A 10,415-nucleotide genomic window follows, 5' to 3' on the forward strand; every position below is an offset into this window, starting at 1 on the left:
AAGCAGGGAGGAATCATATATTTTCAGATGGAAAAAAAACCCCAAAAAAACACGAATATTCGATTTCGCGAATATATAGAACTATATTTGAAATATTTGCGAAATCTCGAAGTTGCGATATTCGAGATAAAAATTTGTTATTCGAATATTCGCGCTCAACACTAAAAGTGACTCAAGCCATAGTCCTGATACTATGAAAGACATGAGTGCAGTTAAGGAGAAAGATTTGCAAATTTTATCTGATGTGTCCTTCTGGAAGATACCGGTTCCAGATAATTTTCGGGTAGAAATTTCGAAAAGAAGAAGTGCTTCTTTCCAGAACCAAGTTGGTCCTTTTAGTGTCACAAAAAGGCCTGATGCAAAAGCTGCTGCAAAGGGACAAGTGCGTCAACTTTCAAAAGTGTGGTTTTACAAGGTCATGCCAAACGGAGAGAAAATTCTGAGGACATGGATGGTTTACTCACCTGTCAGCGGGAATTTATATCGCTTTTGTTGCCTACTCTTTGCCATCAGTACTACATCTGTACTAAATTTGTCACTGGGTTTCAGAAGTAGTGGAAACTGAGCCCAAAAGTATATAATCATGAGACATCCGAAGAGCACTTATACTGTCTGGAAAAGTGGAAAACTTTGGCAGCAGGACTGAGGCTGCATAAAACCATTGATGCCCAAACTACAGTATTTCTTGTATGGAGACTGAGAAGAAAAAGTGAAGGGACATTTTGCACAGATTGTTGGATATTACATTGTTTCTTGCCAAGCAGAAGCTGGCATTTTGTGGCCACAAGGAAGATGAGTCTTCTTTGAATAAAGTGAACTTTCTCGAGATGGTTGAGATGCTTTCCAAGTATGATCCAGTACTGAAGGAACACCTAATAAGGTTAAAGCGGCACACCTCTAAAGTTAACGTGTCTGTCTCCTATCTTTCTCCTCAAACTCAGAATGAGTTTATAAGTGTCCTGGCAAATCATGTAAAGGATAAGATTGTAACGGACATAAAGTCTGCAAAGTACTTTGGCATCATGTTTGACAGCACACCTGATGTATCGAATACTGATCAGATGTCTGAAGTGATCAGATATGTACACATCGCCAACAGAAAAGTTGAGGTAAAATAAGTTTTTTTAGGATTTTTCCCTTTAAAGGGCAAAAAAGCTGCTGACCTCAGTTCTGACATTCTTAAAAAACTAGAAAGCGATGGACTAGACATAATGATGTGCCGCTCTCAGGGTTATGATGATGCTGCTACTATGGCTGGAATCCATGGAGGTATACAATCCATTCTGAAGGAAAAAAACAGGAAGGCTATTTTTAATGGATGTGTGGACCATTCCCTTAACTTGTGTGGTCAGCACTCTTTTGCTGAAAATGCATCTTGCGTGACCTTTTTTGGAACTCTGCAGACAATGTTTTCTTTTTTAGCTGCTTCCACCCATCGATGGGATGTGTTAATTGACCATGCTGGAGTGTCAGTAAAAAGACTATCCACAACACGCTGGAGTGCTCATTATGCTGCAGTTAAGCCAGTAAAATAAAAATTTTACATGTTTGTGTCGGCACTTGAAGCTCTTTGTGAACCTTGTGAAAATATGGACACAAGAGTAGAGATGTCCCGAATAGTTCGCCGGCGAATAGTTCCCGGCGAACATAGCTTGTTAACGTTCGCCGCGGCGGGCGAACATATGCGATGTTCGGTCCGCCCCCTATACATCATCATTGAGTAAACTTTGACCCTGTACCTCACAGTCAGCAGACACATTCCAGCCAATCAGCAGCATACCCTCCCTCCCAGACCCTCCCACCTACTGGACAGCATCCATTTTAGATTCATTCGGAAGCTGCATTCTTAGTGAGAGGAGGGAGAGTGCTGCTGCTGCTGATCTAATAGGGAAAGCGTTAGCTAGGGCATTGTTCTGTATCCACAGACTCATCTGCTGTAAGGACAGCGTCCTGACAGCACCCCAAAAAGCCCTTTTCAGGGCTGGTACATCAGTCTGCTTTTTTTATTTTTTATATATATATATATATATATATATATTGCAGTTGCCTGCCCGTGTGTGAGAGGCTGCAGGCTCAGTCACAGACAGTACTGTGTGCACACCATTCATACAGGGTGTGACAGAAAATACCTTGCAGATAAAAAAAAAATCTATTTATTATTTCTCTGTGATATAATAGCAGTTGCAAGCCAGTGAGTGACTGTCTGGCCTACAGACAGTACTGTGTGCACACCATTCATACAGGGTGTCACTCACACATATCTTTTAGATAAAAAAAAATTCAATTTAATATTTTTCTGTGATATAATCCCAGTTGCAAGCCAGTGTGTGTCTGGCCCATAGACTGTACTGTGGCCACTGGCTAGCCCACCACTTATACAGTTACAGGGTGTCACTCACTCACAAATACCTTTTAGATAAAAAAAATTATATTTAATATTTTTCTGTGATATAATCCCAGTTGCAAGCCAGTGTGTGTCTGATCCACAGACTGTACTGTGGCCACTGGCTAGCCCACCACTTATACCGTTACAGGGTGTCATTCACTCACAAATACCTTGCAGATAAAAAAATTCAATTTAATAATTTTCTGTGATATAATCCCAGTTGCAAGCCAGTGTGTGTCTGGCCCACACAGACTGTACTGTGCCCACTGCCCACCACTTATATAGGGTGGCACAGTACCTTGCAAGCATAGTACCACTTATCTAAAAAAAAATGACAGGCAGAGTCAGGCCACCCCGCAGGGGCCGTCGTGGTCATGGTGCTGTGATTTCCAATGGCCCTGGAATAATGCCCAGTGTTCAGAGGCCACGTACCCTGAACCCAAAAAATTCGGAGAAAATAGTTGACTGGCTTACACAGGACACCCAATCTTCAACAGCTTCCGCTAAGAAACTTGACGCAACATGCTCCTCCAGCTCAGCTTTGGTCACCTGCTCTCAAATTACCACTCTCCCGGCCGCCGCCACCACCACCACTACCACCACAGCCACCACAGCCACTTCAATGGATCCCTCAGAGGAGTTATTTACACATCAGTTGGATGAAATTAGTGATGCGCAACCATTATTGCCAGAGGATGTAGATAACAGGGATATGTCTCAGTCAGGCAGCATTACACACATGGACGTATAGTGTGATGATGATGATGATGTTGTACCCGCTGCTGCTTCCTTTGCTGAGGTGTCAGATACAAGTGAAGTGGTTGATGATGACGATGTGTCCGTGGATGCCACGTGGGTGCCTGCTCGAAGAGAAGAAGAAGGGGAAAGTTCAGAAGGGGAGACAGAGAGAAGGAGGAGACGAGTTGGAAGCAGGGGGAGGTCGTCGCAAGGAGCTAGTGGCACAGTCAGACAGCATGTATCGGCACCCGGGGTCAGCCAGACAGCACGCCAATCAACGCATGCTGTTGCCACCACCAGAATGCCATCATTGCAAAGCTCAGCAGTGTGGCATTTTTTTTGTGTGTCTGCCTCTGATAACAACAATGCCATTTGCAACCTGTGCTAAAAGAAACGGAGTCGTGGGAAGTCCAACACCCACCTCGGTACAACTGCTTTGCGAAGGCACATGATCGCACATCACAAACGCCTATGGGATCAACACATGAGTACAAGCAGCACACAAACTCAAAGCCACCATCCTCCTCCTGGTCCAGCATCTTCAGCCACATCAACCACTGCTGTCCTCCTTGCCCCCTCTCAACCACCAGCCACTCCGCCTCTCACCTTCAGCAGTTCCATCTCATCTGCCCACAGTCAGGTGTCTGTCAAGGAAATGCTTGAGAGTAAGAAGCAAATGTCACAGAGTCACCCCCTTGCCCGGCGTCTGACAGCTGGCTTGACGGAACTCTTAGCCCGCCAGCTTTTACCATACCAGCTGGTGGAGTCTGAGGCCTTCAAAAAATTTGTCGCTATTGGGACACCTCAGTGAAAGGTACCCGGACAATTTTTTTTAATCAAAAAAGGCAATCCCAAACCTCTACTCAGTGATTGAAAAGGAAGTCATGGCATCTCTGGCATACAGTGTTGGGGCAAGGGTCCATCTGACCACTGATACCTGGTCTTCAAAGCACGGTCAGGGCAGGTATATCACGTACACTGTGCATTGGGTCAACCTGCTGACAGCTGCCAAGCATGGAATGCGTGGCTCTGCAGCGGAGTTGGTGACACCGCCACGACTTGCAGGCAGGCCTACTGCCACCTCCTCTACTCCTCCTACTCCATCCTCTTTGATAACCTCCTCGACTGAGTCCTCTTCTGCTGCGGCGTCTGGCTGCACATCAACTGAATCCCCCCAGCTCCCCAGGGGCTTTTCCACATCGCGGATACGACAGTGTCACGCTGTCTTGGGGTTGACTTGCCTGAAAGCAGAGAGCCACACCGGACCAGCACTCTTGTCCGCCCTGAACGCACAGGTGGATCAGTGGCTGACCCCGCACCAACTGGAGATCGGCAAAGTGGTGTGTGACAATGGAAGCAATTTGTTGGCGGCATTGAATTTGGGCAAGTTGTCACATGTGCCGTGCATGGCACATGTGTTGAATCTCATCGTACAACGCTTTGTGTCTAAGTACCCAGGCTTACAGGAAGTCCTCAAGCAGGCCAGGAAGGTGTGTGGCCATTTCAGGCGTTCCTACACGCCCATGGTGCACTTTTCAGACATTCAGCACCGAAACAACAAGCCAGTGAGGCGCTTGATTTGCGACAGCCCGACACGTTGGAATTCAACACTCCTAATGTTCGACCGCCTGCTCCAACAAGAAAAAGCCGTCAACGAGTATTTGTCTGACCGGGGTGCCAGGACAGCCTCTGCGGAGCTGGGAATTTTTTTGCCACGTTACTGGACGCTCATGCGCAATGCCTGTAGGCTCATGCGTCCTTTTGAGGAGGTGCCAAACCTAGTCAGTCGCACCGAAGGCACCATCAGCGACCTCATCCCATTTGTTTTCTTCCTGGAGCGTGCCCTGCGAAGAGTGCTGGATCAGGCTGTAGATGAGCGTGAAGAGGAAGAGTTGTGGTCACCATCACCACCAGAAACAGCCTTGTCATCATCGCTTGCCGGACCTGCGGCAACGCTGCATGAGGAGTATGAGGAAGAGGAGTCAGAGGAGGAATGTGGCTTTGAGGAGGAGGAAGACCAACCACAGCAGGCATCCCAGGGTGCTCGTTGTTGTCACCTATCTGGGACCCGTGGTGTTGTACGTGGCTGTGGGGAAGAACAGACCGTCAATGACATCAGTGAGGACGAGGAACGGGAAATGAGTAGCTCGGCATCCAACCTTGTGCAAATGGGGTCTTTCATGCTGTCATGTCTGTTGAGGGACCCTCGTATAAAAAGGATGAAGGAGAACGACCTGTACTGGGTGGCCACGCTACTAGACCCCCGGTATAAGCAGAAAGTGGCGGAAATGTTACCAAATTACCGAAAGTCAGAAAGGATGCAGCAGTTCAAAACCAAACTAAAAAATATGCTTTACACAGCTTATAAGGGGGATGTCACAGCACAACGGGAATCTAACTGGGAAAGAGATAAAAGTAATCCTCCTCCTACCACGACCACGGCGGCAAGGACAGGACGCTTTACAGATGTGTTGTGAATGGAGGACATGCAGAGCTTTTTCAGTCCTACACATCGCAACAGCCCTTCAGGATCCAGCCTTAGAGAACGTCTCGACCGACAGGTAGCAGACTACCTCGCCTTAACTGCAGATATCGACACTCTGAGGAGTGATGAACCCCTTGATTACTGGGTGTGCAGGCTTGACCTGTGGCCTGAGCTATCCCAGTTTGCGATAGAACTTCTGGCTTGCCCCGTTTCAAGTGTCCTGTCAGAAAGGACCTTCAGAGCAGCAGGAGGCATTGTCACTGACAAAAGAAGTCGCCTCGGTCAAAAAAGTGTTGATTACCTCACCTTCATTATGAATGAGGCATGGATCCCGAAGGGACTGACAGTGGGGGATACGTTTGACTAACAAAAGGCCTGATGACATGCCTTGGCCTCAAAATGGTCCCCACGCTGCTGTATTTAATGTCTGCATACCGGATGACTTTCGTGAATTCTCCGCCACCAACTAGGGTTCAAGCCACAATGTTTTAGTTACCTTTCTGCCTTGAAAACATCAATTTTTCCGGCCGCTGCTACAACAGCGGCTGCAACAATACCATTATTTTTCAGGCATGTGTACATGCCTAATTTTTCTGGCCTCTGGTGCTGCACTGTGGCTGCAAAAACAAAACAAAAAAGGCACATACAAGTGTTGTTGTGGTGAAGGGGCTTGCGTATCACAATGAAGCGATCATCACCTCTATGAGTGTGTTGGCAATGTTGCCACACCCCAGATGATAAGGCCGTTGCTTCATTATGATCAGACCAAAAGCGATCGGCTGGATAATTTTTTATAGAAAAAACATTAATGTTTTTTTTTTTTTTGTATGGGTTTTTAATACATAAAATAAAAAAATCATAATAAAGTCTCTTAATAGTTTATTAGAAATAATGCAGACAATTTAAAAAATCCCCAGCAATTGCAATACAAAGCAAGTACAAAGCTCAGAACTAAATTATTGCAGGATGTCGTAATGGTTCGTTAATTCGACAATGGTTATTAATTCTACACACGTCCCCGGATAGGGGACGTAACAGGGATTAAACTGATAGGAATAGTACTAGTTAAGACACCACTCATATAGGGTGTCACAGCACATTGCTCCGTGCACGCGCAGTGCCCCAACTTGGGACTGAGTAAGAGGACCGGCCAAGCTGCTTTTTCTATCTCCCGGTTCCTAAAATCAATTAATTTTGGTGTATCAGAGTTTGGTCTGTCACTGTGAAGGCAGTCGAAGGAACCCGGCCTAAATTTTTTTTCACAATAGGCAATCCCTGATATGGGACGTAACAGGGATTAACCCCTTAAGGACTCAGCCCTATTTCACCTTAAGGACTTGGCCATTTTTTGCAAATCTGACCAGTGTCACTTTAAGTGCTGATAACTTTAAAACGCTTTGACTTATCCAGGCCGTTCTGAGATTGTTTTTTCGTCACATATTGTACTTCATGACACTGCTAAAATTGGGTCAAAAAAGTAAATTTTTTTGCATAAAAAAATACCATATTTACCAAAAAGTTTGAAAAATTAGCAAATTTCAAAGTTTCAGTTTCTCTACTTCTGTAATACATAGTAATAACCCCAAAAATTGTGATGACTTTACATTCCCCATATGTCTACTTCATGTTTGTAGCATTTTGGGAATGATATTTTATTTTTTGGGGATGTTACAAGGCTTAGAAGTTTAGAAGCAAATCTTGAAATTTTTCAGAAATTTACAAAAACCCAATTTTTAGGGACCAGTTCAGGTCTGAAGTCACTTTGCGAGGCTTACATAATAGAAACCACCCAAAAATGACCCCATTCTATAAACTACACCCCTCAAGGTATTCAAAACTGATTTTACAAACTTCGTTAACCCTTTAGGTGTTGCACAAGAGTTATTGGCAAATGGGGATGAAATTTGAGAATTTCATTTTTTTGCCTAATATTCCAATTTAACCCATTTTTTCCACTAACAAAGCAAGGGTTAACAGCCAAACAAGACTGTATCTTTATTGCCCTGACTGCCGTTTACAGAAATACCCCATATGTGGCCGTAAACTACTGTACGGGCACACAGTAGGGCGTAGAGGGAAAGGTGCGCCGTATGGTTTTTGGAAGCCAGATTTTGCTGGACTGGTTTTCTGACACCATGTCCCATTTAAAGCCCCCCTGATGCACCCCTAGAGTAAAAACTCCATAAAAGTGACCCCATCTAAGAAACTACACCCCTCAAGGTATTCAAAACTGATTTTACAAACTTTGTTAACCCTTTAGGTGTTGCACAAGATTTCATGGAAAATAGAGATACAATTTCAAAATTTCACTTTTTTGGCAGATTTCCCATTTTAATATTTTTTTTCCAGTTACAAAGCAAGGGTTAACAGCCAAACAAAACTCAATATTTATGGCCCTGATTCTGTAGTTTACAGAAACACCCCATATGTGGTCGGAAACTGCTGTACGGGCACACGGCAAGGCGCAGAAGGAAAGGAATTCCATACGGTTTTTGGAAGGCAGATTTTGCTGGACTGGTTATTTTGACACCATGTCCCATTTGAAGCCCCCCTGATGCACCCCTAGAGTAGAAACTCCAAAAAAGTGACCCCATTTTAGAAACTACGGGATAGGGTGGCAGTTTTGTTGGTACTAGTTTAGGGTACATGATTTTTGGTTGCTCTATATTACACTTTTTTGTGCGGCAAGGTAACAAGAAATAGATTTTTTGGCACGTTTTTCTTTTTTTGTTATTTACAACATTCATCTGACAGGTTAGATCATGTGGTAATTTTATAGAGCAGGTTATCACGGACCTGGCAATACCTAATATGTATACAATTTTTTTTATTTATGTAAGTTTTACACAATGATTTCATTTTTAAAACAAAAAAAATGTTTTAGTGTCTCCATAGTCTAAGAGCCATAGTTTTTTCAGTTTTTGGGCGATTATCTTAAGTAGGTTCTCATTTTTTGCGGGATGAGATGACGGTTTGATTGGCACTATTTTGGGGTGCATATGACTTTTTGATCGCTTGCTATTACACTTTTTATGACGTAAGATGACAAAAAATGGCTTTTTTTACACCGTTTTTATTTTTATTTTTTTAGGGTGGTCACCTGAGGGGATAGGTCATGTGATATTTTTATAGAGCCAGTCGATACGGACGCGTCAATACCTAATATGTATACTTTTTTTTTATTTATTTAAGTTTTACACAATGATTTCATTTTTGAAGCAAAGAAATTCATGTTTTAGTGTTTCCATAGTCTAAGAGCCATAGTTTTTTCAGTTTTTGGGCGATTATCTTGGGTAGGGTATGATTTTTGCGGGATGAGATGACGGTTTGATTGGTACTATTTTGGCGTACATGCGACTTTTTTGATCACTTTTATTACCTTTTTTGGGAAGTAAGGTGGGCAAAATTTCAATTTTCTCATAGTTTTTATTTTTTTATTTTTATGGCGTTCACCGTGCGGGGAAAGTAACATGACTGTTTTATAGATCAGGTCGTTACGGACGCGGCGATACTTAATATGTGTAGTGTATTTTTTTTAATTTTTTTTATTCAGTGATAAATGTGTTTTTTTTTATCTTGGTTCTTGAAGATCCAGTGGGTCTGATGTCTGTATAATACAGTACAGTACAATATATATTGTGCTGTACTGTATTTTACTTACACTTTCTCTGAACAGATTTCTGCCTTTAGCACAGATCTGTTCAGAACTATGGACAGCAGGATGCCTGAGACGGCGTCCTGTTGCCATGGGAACCTTCCTCGTCTGCTCAGTAGTGATCAGAACTGCGCAGACGGGGAAGGGTAAGGACGGGGGTGTCGGGGGGCTGTCTGGGGGCTCTCTCCCTCTCCCATCGGGGGGCTGCAAAGGCACAGCAGCCCCCCGATGGGAGAGGGAGGGAGCTCCCTGAGCTGTTAACCTTTTCCGTATTTAAAGGGTTAAACGGCTGACATCGCATCACCGATGTCAGCCGTTTATACCAGGGTGCCAGCAATGTGCTGGCACTCTGCTATAACCACTAGAAGCCAACGATTATTCAATGGGAGGTGGGCGGGGGATCGCGATCCCGCCTGCCGCACCGCCCGCCTCCCGCACCTCCCGCACCGCCTGCGACACCCCCCCTGCACCACCCGCCCACATAATATCATTCAGGGGTGCAGGGGGGGTTAATAAAACTTAATTTCGGGCGTTTTAAAGTTTGATCCCCGCGGTCAGAGCCCGCGGGGATCAGAATCGGCTAAAAGCGCAGCAAGCCGCAGGTCTGAATTGACCTGCGGTTTGCTGCGATCGCCGATACGGAGGGGTCACATGACCCCCCCTTGGCGTTGTGACAGGATGCCCGCTGAATGATTTCAGCCGGCATCCCGTTCAGATTAACCCCCGGGGCGCCGCAATCCTATTTTAAACTCATGACGTACCGGTACGTCATGGGTCCTTAAGGACTCGGGACCCATGCCGTACCGATACGTCCTAAGTCCTTAAGGGGTTAAACTGATGAGAATAGTACTACAGAAAATACCACTCATATCGGGTGTGAGAGTAAATTGCACGGCGCAGACGCAGTGACCGTGGCATGGATTCAAACAAAGGGGAGGGTACCAGTGTTTTTTTAACCATCTCCCCGTTCGAAAAATCTATTTAATAAATGGACCCCAGATTGGGGATGTAACAGGGATTAAACTGATGAGAAGAGAGAACTACAGAAAATACCACTCATATCGGGTGTGAGAGTAAATTGCACGGCGCAGACGCAGTGACCGTGGCATGGATTCAAACAAAGGGGAGAGAGCCAGCGTTTTTTTAACCAT

The 10,415-nt window shown here is 44.7% G+C and overlaps 1 pseudogene; it reads left to right on the forward strand.

Moving 5' to 3' along the window:
• Window positions 1-202: 202 nt before the first annotated feature.
• On the forward strand, window positions 203-6,612 carry LOC120988155 (annotated as a pseudogene).
• The last annotated feature ends 3,803 nt before the right edge of the window (window positions 6,613-10,415 follow it).

This window comes from Bufo bufo, chromosome 1 (assembly GCF_905171765.1).
Source record: "Bufo bufo chromosome 1, aBufBuf1.1, whole genome shotgun sequence".
Taxonomy (NCBI): Eukaryota; Metazoa; Chordata; class Amphibia; order Anura; family Bufonidae; genus Bufo; species Bufo bufo.